A 23,243-nucleotide genomic window follows, 5' to 3' on the forward strand; every position below is an offset into this window, starting at 1 on the left:
AAAAAAAAAAAAAAAAAAACAAGCGCGACCGGCGGCAGGGGCTCTAACTAAACTCGGGTTACAGACGTTTGTTCCGAGATTACCGGCCATGGCTGTATTTCACTTAGGTGGCTTCAGTTTTTTTCTGGCCTATGTACAATTTTGCTCTATGATATTGTTGGCAGCACTGACGTTTGTATATGATGGCGTTGGTAGCGTGTTATTTAAGCATACAGTACAGTGAACAAGTGTGAAGGCGCCTTTATTATTTATTGTATGTAATTCTTTAAATGTGCCTCATGGCGTGAAACTTAGACAATGCAATAATATGGTTAATGGACAATATAATAAAATAATGGTTTTGTAGTTTACGATATTACACTTATTAAGAATTATGATTGTCGTTGATTAAATCTAAATTACATGTAATGTCTCCTGAATTTTATTTAGCAGTGCCCTCCCCTCGACCATTTTGGTTATGTTCTGTAAGTACCTCATGGCATATTTATCTTGATATATCTTATTGTGTATTTAATTATTTAAACAGTATATGTATTAAAATATTAAATTTTATTCTAATATAACCTCAAGAACGTACGTATTATATTAACTCGTGCATAAATATGTTTGTGGTCGTCCAACATTGCATTTTTAAAACATGTGCTGATATAATAATAATTATGAATAATAAAGTAATACATGACTTTTATGAGACTTACTTAGATATAATTTACATAGATTTAAAAGTGCTATTGTCGGGTAAGCTTGCCCTGTTATTAGATAAATGAAAATGAAGGAAACATGCCGGTGAGTAGTTTGAGGTTATGTCACTTTCTCGTTTCTTTCCCTCAAGATTTTTTTTTATTTGACTAATTGTGAATTGAATTTGTATTATAGCGTTTGTCGGAAAGTTACTTCGTTTTTTTAATTAATATAGATGTATTTTTTTAACTTAACATGAGCCTTGTAATTTTTATATGATTTGAAAGAATTAAGCAGCATTTTGGACATATTTCTCTTTTGCTATGAAAAAGGCAAAAATAATGTTTTAGTCAAAATGAAATGTTAATAAATGATACGTTGATAGTACGACAATACCAAAACTGGTTTGCTAAGTTTTGTTCCTGGTATTCTAAGATGCACCACGTCCAAGAAGTACGGTTGAAGCTAATGAAGACTCGAAAAAGTTATTAGTTGATGCAAACTGGCTAATAACAATACATCAGATCTCATTGAGTTTAAATATATCAAATTCAACAATTCATGATCACTTTCATGAAAGAATTAAGCAGCATTTTGGACATATTTGCCTCTTTCCCTATGAAAAAGGCAAAAATAATGTTTTAGTCAAGGGGCATTCAAGTATTACGTAAGCACTATAGGGGGGCGGGGGGTTATTGATTTGCTTATTTTGGATGACATGGGGGGCAGGAGAGTCTAGATGATGATTACGTCATAGGTGGTATTTGTATTTCTTGACCGAATGGCAACCTTACATTGTCTCTGCTTGAGCTCGTCTTGCTAATGAACTGATGTGCATTATTCAAAATTTAGAGCTCCATGATGTTGAATGGCTCGATGAGAACTATGTAGACATTTCAAAATCGGATGAAAGTGAGCAGAGTTACAACACTGAGCAGCAATCCAATGTCATCGAAAACTTAGAATCATGGATTCGGGTTTCATGGACTGAAGACTGTTAATTTGAATTTAATGTGTACCAAAATTTAAAATAAGTTTGTTATGTTCGTAAGATTATAATAATTTTATTACCTTATGTTCATTACCATATCAGTAAAATCTTTACATCCTAAATCTATTTTCTTATTTTTAAATTATAATTATAACATAATAATTGCAATATTTAAAAAAAACAATACATTAATTGCAAAATGTTTACGTAAGCATGTGGGTAGGGGGTAAAAGCTTTGCTTACTTTTGTTAACAAGGGGGATGGGGGGGTAAATGTAATAAATCTGCTTATGTAATACTTGAACGATCCCAAAAATGAAATGTTAATAAATTACATGTTGATGGTACGACAGTACCAATACTGGTTTGCTAAGTTTTGTTCCTGGTATTTTGATGTCGAAGATGCACCACGTACAAGAAGTACTGTTGAAGCTAATAAAGACTTGAGAAAGGTATTAGTTAATGCAAACTGGCTAATAACAATACCTGAGATTCCATTGAGTTTAAATTTATCAAATTCAACAATTCATGACCACTTTCATGAATGAATCAAGCAGCATTTTGGACATATTTTACTCTTTTGCTATGAAAAAGGCAAAAATGTTTTTGTCAAAATGAAATGTTAATAAACGACACGTTGATAGTACGACAGTACCAAAACTGGTTTGCTAAGTTTTGTTCCTGGTATTTTGATGTCAAAGATGCATGCGCCACATCCAAAAAGTACGGTTGAAGCTAATGAAGACTCGAGAAAGGTATTAGTTGATGCAAACTGGCTAATAATGATACACCAGATCCCATTGAGTTTAAATTTATCAACTATCAATTTTTTAAATAAATTCAACAATTTGTGACAACTTGAAAGGTCTGGGATGTTTTTCAAAGCTCAATGTATGGTTCTTATATAAAGAAACACTGGCGTCTGCAATTCGTATCTGAAAATTCCTGAAAATTATCAAATTTGGAAGCAAATTCTCACTAGAAATGTAAAATGGGATGTAAAAAATACATTACATGCAATTGCCCATGAAATAAAAAAGAGGAATCTGTTGCCTCAAAACTGTTGCAAAGCTGAAATTCCCCAGAAAAAGGTGATGCAGTACATTTGGTGAGATTTTAAAAATTGTTTTACAGATTGTCCAGGATAACATAACGGTTAATTTGTATTCCTTATCATCAGCTGAATAAATTAAATGATGTACTTCAATAGAAAAGATCAGAATTCACCAACAAGCAAGTAAAGTATTGCATCAAGACGACCCAAGACTTCACATAAGTCTGGTCAATAGTCAAAAGCTTTTACTTGGGGACTACTTAATTCCAAATTCATCACATTCTCCAGACCTGTCATCATGGTACCATTATTTGTTCTGATCACTAAAAAATTTGTAGGTGGTATAACCTTTTCTTCAAAATAAAGGTCAAAAAGCACTTTGATCAGGTTTTTACCAATAACGACCAAAAAATTGTGATATCGGAATTATGCTCATACCAGAAATGTGATAAAAGATGTTTGATTGAAACAGCCGTAATTTATTATAGTACAGTAGAACCTCGATTAACCGGACTAATTGTTGTCTATAGGCATCCAGATAATCAAATTTTGGAAGAATAATTTTGTGTATTTATTAAAAATGACAATTACATAGGGTAGGGCGGGGCTAGTTGAGCAAATTTTTAAGAAATTGAAACTTTTTATATATTTTCTTAGATTATTTTACATGCATATACGAAACTGTAGCATTAATCGTGCAAAATTCGAATTGTATGTATGTACATACATAACAATTAGTCACGGTTGGTAGTTCGGATAATTGCAAATCCGTATAACTCAGGTCCGGATAATCGAAGTTCTATTGTATTTGTTTATTGTATGAAAATGACATTCCAAAATATCTATAAAAAATGAAGTTACTTTTAGAACAACCCGGTTTTTTCTTTCAGCAGTAAGACTTGATAAAAATAGCTATTCTCTTATGTAATATTTTCACTCAAATCTTTGACTGACAATTTAATTCAAGTATTAAATTATATAGCCTTTTATATAACAAAATAAGGTGTTAGGTGCATTGATTACTTGTTTATCATATAGTTATAATAGGAATTTGACATGGAGGATAGGTTGAAGCATTCAGGATTCTTTATGAATGACACCGTAATTAGCAAAATTATACAAGGAACAGTGAGAATATTAAATTGTAGGAAAAGATTCCTACATTTGGACAAGCAACTAAAGGAAAAATGATTTTTATTGCTCTTTTCTGTATTTTAAATGTATCCTTTAACAGTGATGTGTATCCCCAGAATTGTATTCCATATGCAAATAGAACTTAGAATAATAAATTGAAAGAAGGTAATTTAAAGTAACTTTTGATTTAAGAGTCCTCAACATAAAACAAGTTTTTGTTAACTTAGGTACTGGTATGGAATGAATGATTGTCCCAGTTCAAGTTTTTTTTTGTATTTGGATGCCTAAAAATTTAGAGATAGAGGAAAATTCTAATTGCTGTTGATAGTTAAATAATTGATCTCATTACTTATCCTAATTAATTATTCAGACATAATTTGGGTTTTGTTGTAATTGAGCAATAGATTATTATAATCGAACCAATTCGGAATTGAATTCATAACTATATAATTCATATATTTTAGTTCAATGATGATATTATGACAAGCATATAACTAAATGTCTCAATGTTGATACATGAATTCACTGATTTTTAATTTATTAATTATAATCAATTTAATATTTATTTGCCACATAATAATCTCATTTTTATTACAGTGCTGTTATCGGAGAAGATTTGGGGTTTGCCTATGTGAATACAAGTGAGTTTATTTTATATGAAATAATAATATTTTATTATTAATATTGACCAGCATTTCACTGAACGGTTTAAAGTTGATGATGAAGAGAGCTGCAAAATTGTTTTTTTTTTTAGAATATTATGATTTATGTCATAATGAAACACATTATTCATATTTACAGTTTGTTACATAAAATATTCAGAAGTATTTCATTTTAAAAAATGGCTAGACTATATTTTGGAAGATGTTTTCGGGTTTATAGTTGCAAACAGATTGTGTGATTTATATTTTAAGAAATATAATTTAAATAAAAATACTTAGTGGAGAAAGCATGAACTTTATATTGGTACATGGCTTAACAGAAATTTAAATAAATCATTAATCAATCAACTTGTTCAGTTATGTTACAATTTTCTTTTGTTATAATATCAAGTTTAGGAATATTCAGGAATATTTTTATGAGATTTATTATAATCTTTATATTTCATTTCCAATTTTAATGATGATACAATGACAAGCATATAACTAAATGTCTCAATGTTGATATTGAATTTACTGATTTTCTATTTATTAACCATTAATTCAATAAATATTTGTCAGATAATAATCTCATTTTTTTATTACAGTGCTGTTATCGGAGAAGATTTTGGGTCTGCCTTTGTGAATTTAACAAGTGAGTTTTTATTTTATGTGAAATAATGAATTGATGATTAAATCTACAATTCCAGTGAATAAGTGGTTAAGTCAAATTTTGGCCAAAATGTAATAGAAGTAGATACTTATTTTCTTGACTCTGTATAAGTGGTTTATATTAATTTAATATTAAGTTAGTTATGATGATGTGAGCATTTGTCCATCTTTCTTTTCGTAAACTATAGATGAATATTTCCAAATAAATCACAGATGATATAATATTCATGATAATTTCTTTTCTATTACATTCGTCTTGTCTTGTGCACAAATTCAGGAGTCGGTGAATAATTGATCAACTCTAATACCTCATTACTGATAAAAGTATTTAATTGCAATATCTTATCAGATATTTAAAGTACATTTTACATGAACCATATTAAAGTACATTTTACAAAATGTCAACTACTCAAACTTTATAATTTATGCCCTGAAAAGTAGCAAAAATGGACTTAATACTTATTAACTGGGATGACATAAATATTGAAAAGCATATGACTTGAACAGTTAAAGTTGATAAAGAAAGTTGTAAAATTGTTTTTTTTTTGTTTGCTTCCAGATTGTTGTGATTTGTCATTACCTAACAGTTTTGTATAATGAAACACATGATTTATGTTAATTTTCAATTACTTTCTAATACATAAAAAATTCAGAAGCATTTCTTTTTAAAAAATGGTTACATTTTGGAAGATGTTTTCGGGTTCATAGTTGCAAGCAGACTGCCTGATTTATATTTTAAGAAATATAATTTAACTAAAAATGCTTAGTAGAGAAAGCATGAACTTTATATTGATACATGGCATAACAGATATTTAAATAAATCATTAATCAATCAACTTGTTTAGTTATGTTACAATTTTCTGTTGTTATAATATCAACTTTAGGAATGTTCAGGAATATTTTTGAGATTTATTATAATCCTTATATTTTTCATTTACAATATCAATGATGATACAATGACAAGCATATAACTAAATGTCTCAATGTTGATACATGAAATAACTGATTATGAATTAATTCATTATTAATTTAATAACCAATTGCCAGATAATAATATTATTGTTCTTATTACAGTGCTGTTATTGGAGAAGAATTGGTATCAGCCTTTGAGAATACAAGTGAGTTTTTGTTTTATGTGAAATAATGAAAATTTATGGTTCTATATTGACCAGCATATGACTGGACAGTTTTAAGTTGAAGATAAAGAAAGTTGTAAAATTTGTTCTCAGTTTGTTAGGATTTATATCATAATGAAACAGATTATTCATGTTAATTTATAATTACTTTCTAATACATAAAATATTCAGAATCATTTCATTTTAAAAAATGGCTAGACTACATTTTCGAAGGTGTTTTTGGGTTCATAGTTGCAAGCAGAGACTGTCTGATTTCTATTTAAAGAAATATAATTTAACTAAAAGTGCTTAGTAGAGAAAGCATGAACTTTATATTGATACATGGCTTAACTGAATTTAAAAAAAAAAATCATTAGTCGAGTAACTTGTTTAGTTGTTACAATTTTCTGTTGTTATATCAGCTATGATGTTCAGTTATGTTTGAATATTTTCACAAGATTTATTATAATGTTTATATTTTTCATTTACAATTTTAATGATGATATTATGACAAGCATATAACTAAATGTCTCAATGTTGATACATGAATTCACTGATCTTCAATTTAATAATCATCAACTCAATATATATTTGCCAAGTATTAATCTATTTTTTTTTTTTTACAGTGCTGTTATCAGAGAAGATTTGGGGTCAGCCTTTGAGAATACAAGTGAGTTTTATGTGAAATAATGAAAGTTTATTAGTAAATTTTGACCAGCATATGACTGAACGGTTCAATATTGATATTATAAAAAAAAAAAATAGTTTATTTGATTGTTGGGATTTATGTCACAATGAAGCACAGATACATCAATTAATAATAATAATGAAAAAATGAATTAAGTGATGAAATTTTTTTTTAAATCAATATTATTTTTTTTTTTTTCATTATTTAGTTCATTATTTTTATTGTTTTTAAGATTGTTCTTTTGTTATATTTATTATTGTTATTTATTGATTTTCTAATATTTTTTCTACCACTCATTTTTTTTTTATTACTTTTATGACTCATTTGTTTACAGTTATTATACAGATATTATAAAAAATTTTACTTTTTTATCTCACTTATGTTTCCGGATTGTTGGAATTTAAGTTATAATGAAACACATTATTCATGTTAATTTTTAATTACTTTTTATTACATAAAATATTCAGATGCATTTCAATTTGAAAGATGGAAAATCAAGCATATGACTGAACGGTTTAAAATTGATAAAGTAAGTGTAAAGTTTTTTTTGTTTATTTCCAGATTGTTGGAATTTTATTGTTAAATATTAATAAGAATATAATGGAACAGTTTAAAATTGATATTGGGGTTTATATGACAATGAAACACATTTACATTAATTAATAATAATAATAATGAAAAAATAAATAGATGAACTTTTTATGAGAAATCGATATTTGAGATCAATGTTTTTTTATTATTTATATTATCATTATTATGTTGTTGTTTTATTATTTTTAATATTGTTTCTTTGTTTAATCTATTATTATTTGTTATTCATTGCTTTTCTAATATGATTTCTATTATTTACATTTTATTTTATTTATTAATTTTATAATCATTTGCTTTTTGTTTTATGACAATTATCATTATATGGATATCATTACAATGGAAATACTTTCCATTATTTTTATTTCCATTATATTTTGTTTCTCATTATTATCTTATGTTACTATGTTACAATTATTATATTTTTGATTTACTATTTCAATGATGATATTATGACAAGCATATAACTAAATGTCTAAATGTTGATACATGAATTCACTGATTTTCAATTCAATAATCATTAATTCAATAACCATTAGGCCGATAATAACCTTACTATTCTTATTACAGGGATGTTATCAAAAATGATTTGAGGATGGCATTTGTGAATGTCAGATGATTTTGTGCAGTTATCTGAATCAGGTATGTTTTAATTTTTATAGTTTTGATTTACTATTTCAAGATGATACTATGACAAGCATATAACTAAATGTCTCAATGTTGATACAAGCAATCACTGATTTTAAATTTAATAATCGTTAATATAATAACCATTTTCCTGATAATAATCTTATTATTTTTATTACAGTGATGTTATCAGAAAATATTATAGGATTGCATTTTTGAACATCAGCTGGTGCAGTTATGAATATCTTCATCAGGTATTGTTTAATTTTTATAATTTTGATTTAGTATTTCAATGATGATACTATGACAAGCATATAACTAAATGTCTCAATGTTGATTCATGATTTCACTGATTTTTTATTTAATAATCATTGATTCAACAATCATTTGCCAGATAATAATCTTATTATTCTAATTACAGTGGTATTATTACAAAAGATTAGAAGATTTATGATTGTCAGCAAGTGAATTTTTTCACTTAAATGAAGAAGTGTGTAAATATAAGGTATGTTTTAATTTTTGTTTTTGATTTACAATTTTAAAGATATCATTTACTTTTTAATTTGTTTAAAATTTGAACTCAAATTTTCTTGATGAGACGATGACGAGACTGAGTGTTGTATTGCTATGAAAGTTGCTTTTTTTGTGAGTTTTTCATTAAGATTAGTAACAATCATATTGGGTACAATTTCTTAGATGACTTTTGGCAATCTGATCTTATATCTTAATATTTAATTTAGATTGATTTAATTTTACATATTTCACTAATATATTATGAAAATATTTCAGATTAGGAAGAAGACTATGAAGAAGACGAGTGTGATGCATAATGTTCTTAATACTTAAAAAAGCGAGATGAAAAGAAAAATCAAAGACTATATTATATCTCAGCCAGTGTGAGATGAAACGTTTGTAAGCTATCATAGAAGGCAATTTAACAGCAAAAACTGCAAAAAATCTAGCAAAGGTGCGCATTTGAAGCAGAGATTGTTTACAATATGAAATAGGGATAACATTATAATTTATATTATGTTCAATCATTCTTACAAAATTTGAAAAAACATTTTAGATTCATTCATGCCTCAAGGGAAAATACCAATACCAATATTTATATTAAAACTAATGCCCAGTGCACATGATGCCAGTATTTCTTGTACATCATGTACAAGCGTACATATTTTCTGTCAAGCTTTTATCATAAGGTAAGCGTATTTAATTGTAAAATATGACTCTAGCATTTTATTTTTTTTATTATTATTATTATTTTATATATATGATATTAAGATTGTAAAGATAAAACATACATGTTTTATGTTAACATTCCAATAAAGTAGTTTCTTAGTACAGTAAAAAATTGTTGCACTCTCCTTAATTTTTTTCAACAATTTAATTTCATAAATACACAATTGATATTGAGTATATGTTAAATTATTAAAACAAATTGTTTTTTTTCTCTATGGTTTCAAAAATGTTGGTTTATTTTTGAAAATAGTATCTTGGAAGAAGATGTACGCTCTCGCCTTATAGCAGTGGTTGGAAACCGCAGCTTTACTATAAAAAACAGAAAATATGTTACAAGAAATACTGGGCTTATGTGCACTGGGCTTAAGTGATAACTAATCGTTTTTGATAATTATTTAATTCCGGAGAAAATTATAAATAAATATATTTATAATGCAAATGAGTTTTTGCAATGGGAAATGAGTAATGAATAAAAATTATTAAAAAGTTCATCTGCAATATATTTAATCTTTACGTAATTTTGATTCAAAGCATATTTTGTCTATTTATTTAAGAAAAGTGGAAAATATGTTTGTAAAATCAATCAATCTAAAGTTATTTGTACTTCATTTTTGATTATGATTATTCATTAAGGGGGGCGATACATGTAATCGCCTTAATTTTTACCATTTATTGAGGACTTTTTAAACTGGGAAGGAATGATTGAATCTTTTTGAACTTTTTTAGGGTTATTTATTATATATTAGAATACACAAAAAAAAATTTTTTTTAATTTTTTTTTTTTTAATGGCTGCCGTAAAAATAAATCTGCCAAGACCCTCTCGGAAAACGTCATCAATTTGCGGGCGTTTTCACTTTTCGTACGGTGATCTGAATTTAAAAAAATTAGTTTGTACGTGTTCATAAAACATATATCTTCTAGTTAAACCAAAAAAAAAATTAAGTAAGTCACAAAATCGTAAATTGGCACACCTTAGAAAAAAAAAGTTCGATTTTTCACCTTTTTTTCAGTGGTTTTTTTTGGTAAAAGGGTTAATTTTTGAAATTTTTTTTTGAATGTTTGAGGTTTAAGGTTTAGAAGCTATTACTGTAAAGTAGATGTGTGCAAAATTTCATTGGAATCGGTTGAGAACTTTTTGAGTTATCCCGCCCGCAAATTTCAAAAATGTCGTTTTGAGAAAAACGCGTTTAAAGTTTTGACACAGAAACAGATAAGAGTACAATAGCACTAATCATTATAAATAATGATAATTTCGTTTTGAATATTTACAGGCATATTTTTGAGATGTTATTGTAACGATTTATGAAAAAAAAAAATCGATTTTTTTTTTCTTGTTACATGTATCGCCCCCCTTAACATAAATTTCACATATGCCTTTATCCTCCATTATAATTCAAATCTTTTAAATCTAACATAATTAAAAACGGTTGGTTTTTCTACACTCATTGTTTTCTGAATGTCCTGTCATAAATTTAAATATTTATTATTTTCTTCTATCACATGTGCTCGAAGGTACCCCTCGTCTGCGTCCAGTTATACCCCTGGGGTCCACTTGTAACTTTCGTTGTATCTTATTTGATAGACAAAAATACAAGAATCCGATGATGATGTTTGTTTTTTTTTATTTATAAAAAGTAAATAAACAAAATTTATCAATCGGAGAATGAAGAACCTTCTCATATTTCTCATATTTATGAGAATTATGTAAACTGAATAGCAAAGTTAAAATTATTTATTTCAAGTATATAAGTAAGGTGACCATATTATTTCGAGTCAAAACCGGGCCGGCAATTATTAGTAATTTAGCGACTAGGGGTGGGATGTATGCTAAAACTAGTTGGTATTGGTATTTAGCCTTGAGGCAAGTTACATGAATTTCCCGATATGTATAAATAATCGAATTAATCAATAAAAATAAATTAATTTATGAGTGATTAAAAGTATTCCGTGTGGATTCATTACACATAATTGAAAACGAACAAACACTCCATCATTAAACCAAAAAATCGTCTCATTTTAATTTTAACAAACGTCAAAAAAAACTACTCATTTTCCCAAACTTTGATGAATTTTTAGAATTAAACTACTTGTCGTAAGGTCGTAATATTTCAGTAAGTTCTATAAGACCAGGATATATATATTGCAAAAAAAGTTCCATAAAAATCGACTTAAATTTTTTTTTCAACAGTGAATTGCAAGAAAACGGCTCGATAGATTTTTAACTAAATATAATATGTATCATTTCCAAATGATATCTTTCGAACAGTTTTTCATTTTTGAAAATAGATTCTTTTAAATAAGTTTTTTTTATCAGAATTACCGACTAAGAAAACTTTATTATTCGATTATATGTTATATTTTATCTTATAAATACAAAATCTAGTTTTTTCAACATTCAAACTTATTTTAAAATTTTAATCAATTTTCTTCATGATTATTAACTTCCCGTAAGATAAGTTATAGTTTTCGCAAAAAATGGAAAATAAAGTTTTATATATCTTTACTTTTCAGAGTTTTCCGAACATTTTGGCATACCTTAGAAAAAATGGGCTTGTATGTGTGTGTGCGCGTGGATACAAATTTTCGTCGACGATTTCGGGAACACGGATCAACCGATTTGAATAATTCAAAAAACATTCTTTTACTATTAATAAAGAGACGTGCTGATTAGTTTTTGGCTATGGCAGGTCGAGCCGTTTCAAAGATACGGGACAGAAAGAGCCAAAAATTGTAATACAATTTTTGAGAGAACGGAGCGTCCGATTTGAATAATTCAAAAAACATTTTATTTGTATTGAAGAAGTGATGAAATTTCTGGGAAGACAGGTTTTGGAGATTCAATAAAAAAGTGAAAAAAAATGCCATTTGGCTGATAAAAATGGTCATTAGATATATGCACATCAAATTATCAGATATTTTATGAAGATTTTAACAATAAGTATAAATTTTGTTTACATTTCTTTGGGTTCCGTAACGTCGTTTATCCGTTATACTGCGACGCGACGCCCACGCGCTTCTACGCAGCTAAAGTATCGCGATTGCTTTGAAAAGTTCAAAATGTTTTTTTTTTTTTAATATATATATACATTATTTTCATATCTCTGTCAGACAGAGGTGCCTGGTATGAGAGATTATGAAAAACAGTTTTCATATTTTATATATACATTTCATTTGACTATTTCATTAATATAATATCTATTATAATTAAAATATCTTTATATATAAACTCTTCAGTCTTCTTTGTCTTCAATTTCTTTATAGTATTTCTTTATTTTTCTTTTAAATTTATCGTCGTCATCAATTTCAAAGTATAAAAAAAAATTTCCAGAAAGGTAAATTTGTTTCAGAAATCCTAAAAATCTCAACTATCGTTTTTTTTTCAGAGTTCAAAAAGAAAATTTAATCTTTTTTTCAAAAAAAAAAGATTTTTGGTACGTGAAGTTCTAGCAATTTGCCTTAAGGGGTTAGGTGTACTTGGAGGTACGAAAAAATGAGAATTTTCAGTATTGTTTTTTTATTATTAAACGATGTTTTTTTTATAAATATATTAATACGGCATCATTATACAATGTTTTGACTTGAAGTAACAAAAATTTCGGAAAAAATAAATAAATATTCCCAAAGTTATAGCTGTTTTTGTTGACCCTGTTTCAAGACACGGTCCTGGCGGTGACCATCATAACTCCTTAGAGATTCATCTAAAATCAATCAAATAAAAAATAGTTTTATAAATAGATAATCCTGGGCCGGATCGAAGGTTTTCTTTTATTCGCAAAAATTAACAAAATGGAAGCATCATAACTCCTTAGAGATTCATCTAAAATCAATCAAATAAAAAATAGTTTTATAAATAGATAATCCTGGGCCGGATCGAAGGTTTTCTTTTATTCGCAAAAATTAACAAAATGGAAGCATCAGAAATAAAATTTATAGATTTTTGGGTAAAAAATCAACAGTTAATTGGTCGTAAAAGATTGAAATTTTTGAAAAAATAAAAATCCTTCGATCAGGCCCGAGTTTATTATGTATTCTAAAAGCTGTATAAATTTCATTAAAATTTACTAAGCGGTTTTTGAGTTTTGAGAAAAACGCGTTTAAAGTTCACGTTGGATTTACGTACAGAAATTGGAATTATTGAATTCCTTAAACCGAGTCATCTATTTCTGGGCCATATAATAGTTCATCAGTCATTGTGCAAGTTTCCAAAATTTCTATTTGCTGTTGCCTACGAAGCATTCTGGCCTCCCGAGAGTTCTCGTTGGCGCGCTGATCTGCCACTTTCACGCGTGCAGCATCCAATTTTTCAGCATACCAATAGTGCAGTAAACGGAGCGTTTTTGGTCTGTATTTTTTTACTGTGCTCCGAATTCAATGGAATTTTGGAATTAGGTTCATCTTACCCTCAAGTTCAAAAGTGAAAACAATTCGGGTTGCGCCATCACCACCCGGGGGGGTGACACCCCTTCTAAATTGTGTAATTACATTTTTTTAAAATAAGGTCGGAAATCGATAGAAGAACTAATTATAAGAAAAAATGTCTTATATAGTTTTTCAAAAAAACTAATACTTTTCAAGTTACTGGCCACTGAAAATTCATATATTTTTGGCGTTTTTCTTCGTTTTTTTGCAAATATCTCCTAAAATATACATTTTAACGAAAATCATGTAATGAACAAAATAATGTCAATAAAAATCTTAATAAATCGGTATTATAATACATAAAGTGTTCTAGGAAAAATATTAAGCAAGATTTGAAAGAGCAAAGTCGTTTTTTATTTCGTTCAAGATTTAATTGTTGTATTTAAAGCCATCTAGTGTCGAGGTTTTACATTTTATGCATTTCGGTGAAATTGGGTTTTATAGTACTCAACATAAGCTTTAAAATGAGTGCTGTTACAAGTTTTTTGCGTGTAAAATGAGTGAGCTATCATGCAAATAAGAAACATATACGAAGTTTTTTTCTTTTAAATCATATGGTTTAATGAGCGCCATTTCCACCAGAATTAAAGGAATTCACATTCCATCTAGAATTGACTTCATTATAGACATCTTGATGGATTCTAGCAGATTCACTACTTTAGTACAAACTATTTTCAGAAAACTCACGATTTTATAAAAACTTTATTTTCCAATTTGCGCGGCCGTGCAGTCTTTAAACATTCATAACTCTGTCAATTTTTGTGTGATAGAAAAATAATAAAAAAAACAATAATAAGCCAGAAAGATTCCCTTGATTTTTATCTATATGCTTTTATGCGTATCTTTTATTCTTTTTGAGATATAATGAAAATAAGTTCGATTTTTAAAAAAAATTGGAAAAAAAAGTTTTTATAAAATTGTGAGTTTTTTGAAAATAGTTTGTACTAAAGTAGTGAATCTGCTAGAATCCATCAAGATGTCTATAATGAAGTCAATTCTAGATGGAATGTGAATTCCTTTAATTCTGGTGGAAATGGCGCTCATTAAACCATATGATTTAAAAGAAAAAAACTTCGTATATGTTTCTTATTTGCATGATAGCTCACTCATTTTACACGCAAAAAACTTGTAACAGCACTCATTTTAAAGCTTATGTTTAGTACTATAAAACCCAATTTCACAGAAATGCATAAAATGTAAAACCTCGACACTAGATGGCTTTAAATACAACAATTAAATCTTGAACGAATTGAAAAATGACTTTGCTCTTTCAAATCTTGCTTAATATTTTTCCTAGAACACTTTATGTAATACTTATGTAATACCAATTTATTAAGATTTTTATTGACATTATTTTGTTCATTACATGATTTTCGTTAAAATGTATATTTTAGGAGATATTTGCAAAAAAAACGAAGAAAAACTCTAAAAATATATGAATCTTTAGTGGCCAGTAACTTGAAAAGTATTAGTTTTTTTGAAAAACTATATCAAACATTTTTTTCTTATAATTAGTTCTTCTATCATTACTAGTAGTTATACATAACATTTTCAGATATTTGATGAGTAGTTATTATTTTAGTATCTAGTAAGGGTGAAGATTCAATTTAGACCTATACTATTTGAAAACCCGGGGAAATCTGGGACAAATATTGCTTTTAAAAAAACCCGGGACGTATGGTCACCTTAATATAAGAGTTTTAGAATTTTAGCTAGAATTAAAAATAAAATCCGAATCACTTTTTTAAAAAACATTTTTAAAATTTTGGGAAAACCATCCAAAACTAATCGTTTTTTTTTACAAACAAAATATTTTTTTTTGTCATTCAAATCGGATGCTCTTTTCTCTCAAAAACTCAATTTTCATGTTCTGCACTCTTTTGCTTCATTCTCCGAAACGGCTGAACCAACTTTTTCTAAAAACTAATCAGTACGTTTTTTATTAATAGGAATATAATGTTTTTTGAATATTTAAAATCAATTGATCTGTGCACATGAAAATGTGGAAAAATTGTATTCTTACATATACACAAACACACAATCATTTTATCTAAAGTAGGCCAAAATGTTCAGAAACCTTCAAAATGTGAAGATATGCAAACATGTTTATTTTCGATTTTTGGACGATTATAATAACTTACCTTATGGGATGTTAAAAAAAAATTATACAAAGCTAAATAAAAGAAAATGATGATATTATGACAAGCATATAACTAAATGTCTCAATGTTGATACATGATTTCACTGATTTTCAATTTAATAATCATTAATTCAATAATCATTTACCCGATAATAATCTTACTATTCTTATTATAGTGCTGTTATCAAAAAAGATTAGAGGATTTATGATTGTCAGCGAGTGATTTTCTTTACTTAAGTGAAGAAGTATGTGAACTTAAGGTATGTTTTAATTTTTGTTTTTGATTTACAATTTTAAAGATATCATTATTTTTTAATTTTTTAAAAATTTGAACTTAAATTATCATGATGAGACGATGACGAGACTGAGATATTGTATTGCTATGAACGTTGCTTTTTTTCCGTGAGTTTTTCATTAAGATTAGTAACAATCATATTGAGTACAATTTCTTAGATGACTTTTGGCAATCTGATCTTATATCTTAATCTTAAGTTTGGATTGATTTAATATTACATATTTCACTAATATATTATGAATTTATTTCAGATGAGGAAGACTATGAAGAAAATGAGTGTGATGCATAATGTTTTTAATACTTAAATAAGCGAGATGAAAAGAAAAATCAAAGACTATATTATATCTCAGTCAGTGTGTGATGAAACGTTTGTAAGCTATCATCAAAGGCAATTTAACAGCAAAAACTACAAAAAACTTAGCAAAGGTGCGCATTTGAAGCAGAGATTGTTTACAACTATGGTTTACAATATGAAATAGGGATAACATTATAATTTTAAAACATTTAACATAACATAACATAACATAAAAACATTTTATTTGTATTGAAGAAGTGATGAAATTTTTGGGAAGACAGGTCTAGCGGTTTTGGAGATCCAATAAAAAAAGTGAAAAAAAATGCCATTTGGCTGGCAAAAATGGTCATTAGATATATGCACATCAAATTATCAGATATTTTATGAAGATTTTAACAATAAGTATAAATTTTGTTTACATTTCTTTGGGTTCCGTAACGTCGTTTATCCGTTATACTGTGACGCGGCGCCCATGCGCTTCGATATTTCGTTTCTACGCAGCTAACGTATCGTGATTGCTTTGAAAAGTTCAAAATGTTTTTTTTTTTTTAATATATATACATTATTTTCATATCTGTCAGATCGAGGTGCCTATATATACATTTCATTTCATTAATGTAATATCTATTATAATTAAAATATCTTTATATATAACTCTTCAGTCTTCTTTGTCTTCAATTTCCTTATAGTATTTTTTTATTTTTCTTTTAAATTTATCGTCGTCATCAATTTCAAAGTATAAATAAAATTTTCCAGAAAGGTAAATTTTTTTCAGAAATCCTAAAAATCTCAACTATCGTTTTTTTTTTAGAGTTCAAAAAGAAAATTGAATCTTTTTTAAAAAAAAAATGATTTTTGGTACGTGAAGTTCCAGCAATTTGCCTTAAGAGCCCAATGCCATTCACCACTAGCTTAAAAATAAGTAGCAAATTATTTTCATAATTTTGTTAATTTTCGTGAAATTGAAAACTGATGTTCAATATTATGAATGTGAAAAGCTATTTTAAACCTCCTTTTTCATATAAGGATTACTAGTAGTTATACATAACATTTTCAGATATTAGATAAGTAGTTATAATTTTAGTATCTAGTAAGGGTAAAGATTCAATTTAGACCTATACTATTTGAAAACCCAGGGCAATCTGGGACAAATATTGCTTTTAGAAAAACCTGGGACGTATGGTCACCTTAATATAAGAGTTTTAGAATTTTAGCTAGAATTAAAAATAAAATTCATTCTCCGAAACGGCTGAATCACCTTTTGCTAAAAAAATTAATAGGAATATAATGTTTTTTGAATATTTCAAGTCAATTGATCTGTGCTCCTGAAAATGTGGAAAAATTGTATCCATACATACACACAATAATTTTATCTAAAGCAGGCCAAAATATTCAGAAACCTTCAAAATGTGAAGATATGCAAACATGCTTATTTTCGATTTTTGGACGATTATAATAATTTACCTTATGGGATGTTTAAAAAAAATGATACAAAGCTAAATAAAAGAAAATGATGATATTATGACAAGCATATAACTAAATGTCTCAATGTTGATACATGATTTCACTGATTTTCAATTTAATAATCATTAATTCAATAATCATTTGCCCGATAATAATCTTATTATTCTTATTACAGTGATATTATCAGAAACGATTGGAGGCTTGATGATTGTCAACGAGTGATTTTGTTTACTTAAGTGAAGAAATATGTAAACATAAGGTATATTTTAATTTTTATGTTTTTGATTTACAATTTTAAAGATATTATTTTATAATATTTTTAAAATTTGAACTTAAATTTTCTTGATGAGACGATGACGAGACTGAGATGTTGTATTGCTATGACTGTTGCTTTTTTTGTGAGTTTTTCATTAAGATTAGTAACAATCATATTGGGTGCAATTTCTTAGATGACTTTTGGCAATCTGATCTTATATCTTATGGACCGATTCTGCGCGTAACAGAGAAATGTTACGACATGGCTATGTTACGCTCCGACCTCCATACATTATGCGAAGGAATCATACTGAATGCTGTCAAAATATCATGTATTTGCTGTTCATTCCGGCGTTTTAAGCATAAACTGCAACGTCACTCGTATGTTACCTAAGAGGAATCAGAAACACACACTTATCTAACATCGTTTTTTTGACATTTGTGCGGCTTTTAGGTTATGTTTTGCTTGAAAAAACCTGAAAAATTCGCCTGACTGAACACCAACCGCATAACTTTTGTCTATATTACTATGGAAAATTCTTCATAACATGACCTTATCATAACATTGCGGCAGAATCGGTCCCTTAATCTTAATTTTGAATTGATTTATTATTACATATTTCAGTAATATGTTATGAATCTATTTCAGATGAGGAAGAAGACTAGGATGATGCATAATGTTCTTAATACTTCAATAAGCAAGATGAAAAGAAAAGTGTGTGATAAAACGTCTGTAAGCTATCATCAAAGGCAATTTAACAGCAAAAACTACAAAAAATCTGGGAAAGGTGCGCATTTAAACCAGAGATTGTTTACAATATGAAATAGGGATAAATTCGAATAATAAAAGTTACAGTATTTATAATAATATATTTGAAAGCATTCAATATTCTTATTTCATTATAGTACGGGAAGTTCCAGTAATTTGCCTTAAGGCACGATACACCACTAGTTTCAGTGATTTAATTAATATAGTAAAACTAATAATGTCTAAAAATTTCAAACTCCGTGAATTTATACATATATAACTATAAAATAAATATTTTCGCATTCAGAATTTCTTAAGAATCGTTTCGGCGCATCGCGCACTGTTTTGCGTCCGAACGAACTCTATGCAATTGCAGGGTACTATTAGCGTTACCCGCGGGTGTACTTGCTCTGTTCTTTTCAATTTTCCAATGTGTTCCACTAAATTGATTTGAACAATATCTGCAGTACTCAAAGAAAAAACAATAGGCTTTCGAATAACGCTAATTAGAAAGTGGTCCAAATAAATGCACTACCCTAAATAATAATCAATTGAAAAATTATTTCGTCTTTTTCAGCTAATAGTAAACGATTTTTTTGAATCGATTGTTCTACGTAATGTGGTCTGAGTCAATGTGAGTAGAATCACGTAAAATTTTTTTCGATTTTTTATGGTTACGCCAAAAAGTGAGTTTGAAAGAAGGGGCCACTTTGGCATATTTTCAATGATATCTCGGCCATAAGATGAGGTACAAAGTTGAAAATTGGTATATCGGTTTTTATCAAATAGACCTATAAAATGGCGTATAAATTATTTAAATACCAGGGTGGGGCCGATTCTGTATGGCAATGCGCCCATACCCTTTGAATATTTATTATTTCCTTCTATCACATGTGCTCGAAGGTACCCCTCGTTTTCAAATTAGCTAGTTTTGTTTTCAAATTAACCTCAATTTAGTATACAAATACATTAATTAATTATATCAATTCCAAGAATATTACAGAATCATTCATTTTTCGTATGACTTACAAAGAGTAATTAACTTCAGATTTACTCTTCTGGGATTTTGATGAATTTTTGCATGATGATGGTCAAACCGAACACCTTAAAATATGAGGTCTGTGAGGATTGGTCTCTCCATACTTTTTGATTTACATTCCGATTCACAGATGAAAAGAATTAAAAACTAGTTGGTATTGGTATTTTGTCTTGAGGCAAGTTACATGAACTTCCCGATATGTGTAAATAATCGACTTAGTCAATAAATAATAAATTAATTTATGAGTGATTAAAAGTATTCCTCATGGATTTATTACACATAGTTGAAAACGAATGAACACTTTAAATCGGAGTATTTTTTAAAAGCAAATTTTACAAATCAATAATTTTTATAACTGAACCAATTTCCATAGGACTTTAATGGTTTAGTATGTTCATTCAGACCAAGTATTCTATCGTTATATCTAGTAAATCGTCTAATTTTAATTTTAACGAACCTTGAAAAAACTACTCATTTTCTCAATTTTAAAAATTAAACTACATGTCGTAAGGCCGTAATATTTCAGTAAGTTCTGTAAGACCATGCTGTATAACGCCAAAAAAAGATCCAGAAGAATCGTCTTAAATTTTTTTTTCAACAATTAATTTCAACCTAAAACTAATCAGTATCATTTCCAACCAATATCTTTGAAACAATTTTTGATTTTTTAAAATCGATTCGATAGTATGAGCTTAAATGTGTACGAAATTTTAACACTTTTTTCCAAATTACAAAGGAACGGCTCGGTCGATCGTCGCACAAAACTGAGAAACGATAATCCTCATCGAGATACATCGAATAGCTTTTAAATTTTTGAAATCGGTCTAGCCGTTTTTGAGAAAACGTCGATTTACGGCAAAAAATCTGTTCACATACACGCATACACACATACTTTTTCCAAATTTGGTGTCATTTGATTCAGAATGGCTTGAAACATTCGAGAAAACATAAAATTAGCGAATAGAATTTTTTTGTTGAAAACATGAACTTCTTCTTCGGGAAGTTAATTATAGGGTTCAGATCCCATCAGCTTTATTTTTTTTGTGTTTCAATAGTTAAGTATTGCTAAATATTTTTAATTATTTACTGATTTCAAATATTTTACAAACAAAAATAGATATATTTGAAACAAATATATAAGTACATATATGCATTTAAATTGGAAATTAAAATTAAATACTAAAACAAATATTTATCAAAATCAGTCTCGTCATCGTCTCATCATGATAATTTAAGTTCAAATTTTTAAAAAATTAAAAAATAATGATATCTTCAAAATTGTAAATCAAAAACATAAAAATTAAAACATACCTTATGTTTACATACTTTTTCACTTAAGTAAAGAAAATCACTCGCTGACAATCATCAATCCTCTAATCTTTTTTGATAACAGCACTGTAATAAGAATAATAATAATAATAATTATTATCGGGTAAATGATTATTGAATTAATGATTATTAAATTGAAAATCAGTGAAATCATGTATCAACATTGAGACATTTAGTTATATGCTTGTCATAATATCATCATTTCTTTATTTGCTTTTTAAATTTTTGTTTTAAATTATACTCCTAATAATTTCTGCACGATGGACCCTAGGAACACAACCGGAGGCAGGCAAAGGGCACCTACAGGCACATGCGATGGAAGGAAATATTAAAATTTGTGACAGGACATTTAGAAAAATAATGAGTGTTGTCAGGTGAACTCAGTGAAACATGAACCGTGATTCAATTATGTTAAATTTAAGTAATTTAAATTATGAGGGAGGATGGTAATATATGGGAAATTTATATTGATGAATAATCAATCATAATCTATAGTGAACCAGAGATATGCTAACCGTAGATTCATTGATTTTACAAACATTTTGTCCACTTTTGCTATAAACTTTTGATAATTATATTTTATAAATTGACAAAATATGCTCTGAATTGAAATTACATAAAGATTTTCAAGTTATTAGATACACTTCAAATAGCCTTTTTGATTATACATATGTATTTTTAATTAGATAATTTTCGAAAACAATTTATCACTTCATGATGAGACGATGACGAGACTGAGATATTGTATTGCTATGAATGTTGCTTTTTTTGTGAGTTTTTCATTAAGATTAGTAACAATCATATTGGGTACAATTTCTTAGATGACTTTTGGCAATCTGATCTTATATCTTAATATTTAATTTAGATTGATTTAATTTTACATATTTCACTAATATATTATGAAAATATTTCAGATTAGGAAGAAGACTATGAAGAAGACGAGTGTGATGCATAATGTTCTTAATACTTAAATAAGCGAGATGAAAAGAAAAATCAAAGACTATAATCTATCTCAGTCAGTGTGTGATGAAACATTTGTAAGCTATCATCAAAGGTAATTTAACAGCAAAAACTACAAAAAATCTAGCAAAGGTGCGCATTTGAAGCAGAGATTGTTTACAATATGAAATATGGATAACATTATAATTTATATTATGTTAAATCATTCTTACAAAATTTGACATAAAACTTTAGATTCATTCGATATTTGTCTAGCAAAAGACCTCAAATATCATTATCTCTAAAAAAAAAAACTGCTTAAGATAAATTTTGTAACTAGGTTTGTAAATATAACAAACGTAATAAGCATTATTATATTAATATTATGCTTGCAACGAATAGTGCATTCGGCAAAACGCCGAATATCGAATATTCGGTCTACTCCAGGCAGACACCGAATACCGAATATTCAGCAACTGTTTGGCAGGTTTTTACCGCCTAAACTCGTTCGTATTAATGTAATTACTATTCGCAGTTGTTATATTAGTACTAAATGTATATTCAATTTGTTTGCCCAGGCTTGTAATGACTATTTGGTTACTCTTTCTGATTTGACAAATTTGTCACCATTTATACTATTCTGCCGAATACTGAATAATTATATAACATATGTGGTAGGAAAATAAATCAAAAAGCGTTTCTTTACATATATATATATATATATATATATATATATATATAAATGTATTTCCAATTATTTCTTTCATTAACATTTAATATTTTCTTTTATGAACATAATTTTATTCCTTATTTATTAGACAGGCCAATTATAATAAAATAAATAGAAAAAAGAGTGCGCGTAAGGATCACACGCAATTGAAGTAAAACTT

The 23,243-nt window shown here is 27.7% G+C and overlaps 1 long non-coding RNA gene across 1 annotated transcript; it reads left to right on the top strand.

Moving 5' to 3' along the window:
- Nucleotides 1-8,396: 8,396 nt before the first annotated feature.
- Nucleotides 8,397-22,392, top strand: LOC113363919. Its single transcript, XR_003365984.1, has 9 exons — nucleotides 8,397-8,441; nucleotides 8,609-8,692; nucleotides 8,977-9,154; nucleotides 16,166-16,249; nucleotides 16,536-16,710; nucleotides 18,219-18,302; nucleotides 18,948-19,086; nucleotides 21,686-21,788; nucleotides 22,329-22,392. It is a non-coding gene; the product is annotated as an uncharacterized LOC113363919 (long non-coding RNA).
- The last annotated feature ends 851 nt before the right edge of the window (nucleotides 22,393-23,243 follow it).

Source organism: Ctenocephalides felis, unplaced genomic scaffold, assembly GCF_003426905.1.
Source record: "Ctenocephalides felis isolate EL2017-DRISC unplaced genomic scaffold, ASM342690v1 CF-g0.4_SCAFFOLD_00845, whole genome shotgun sequence".
NCBI lineage: Eukaryota > Metazoa > Arthropoda > Insecta > Siphonaptera > Pulicidae > Ctenocephalides > Ctenocephalides felis.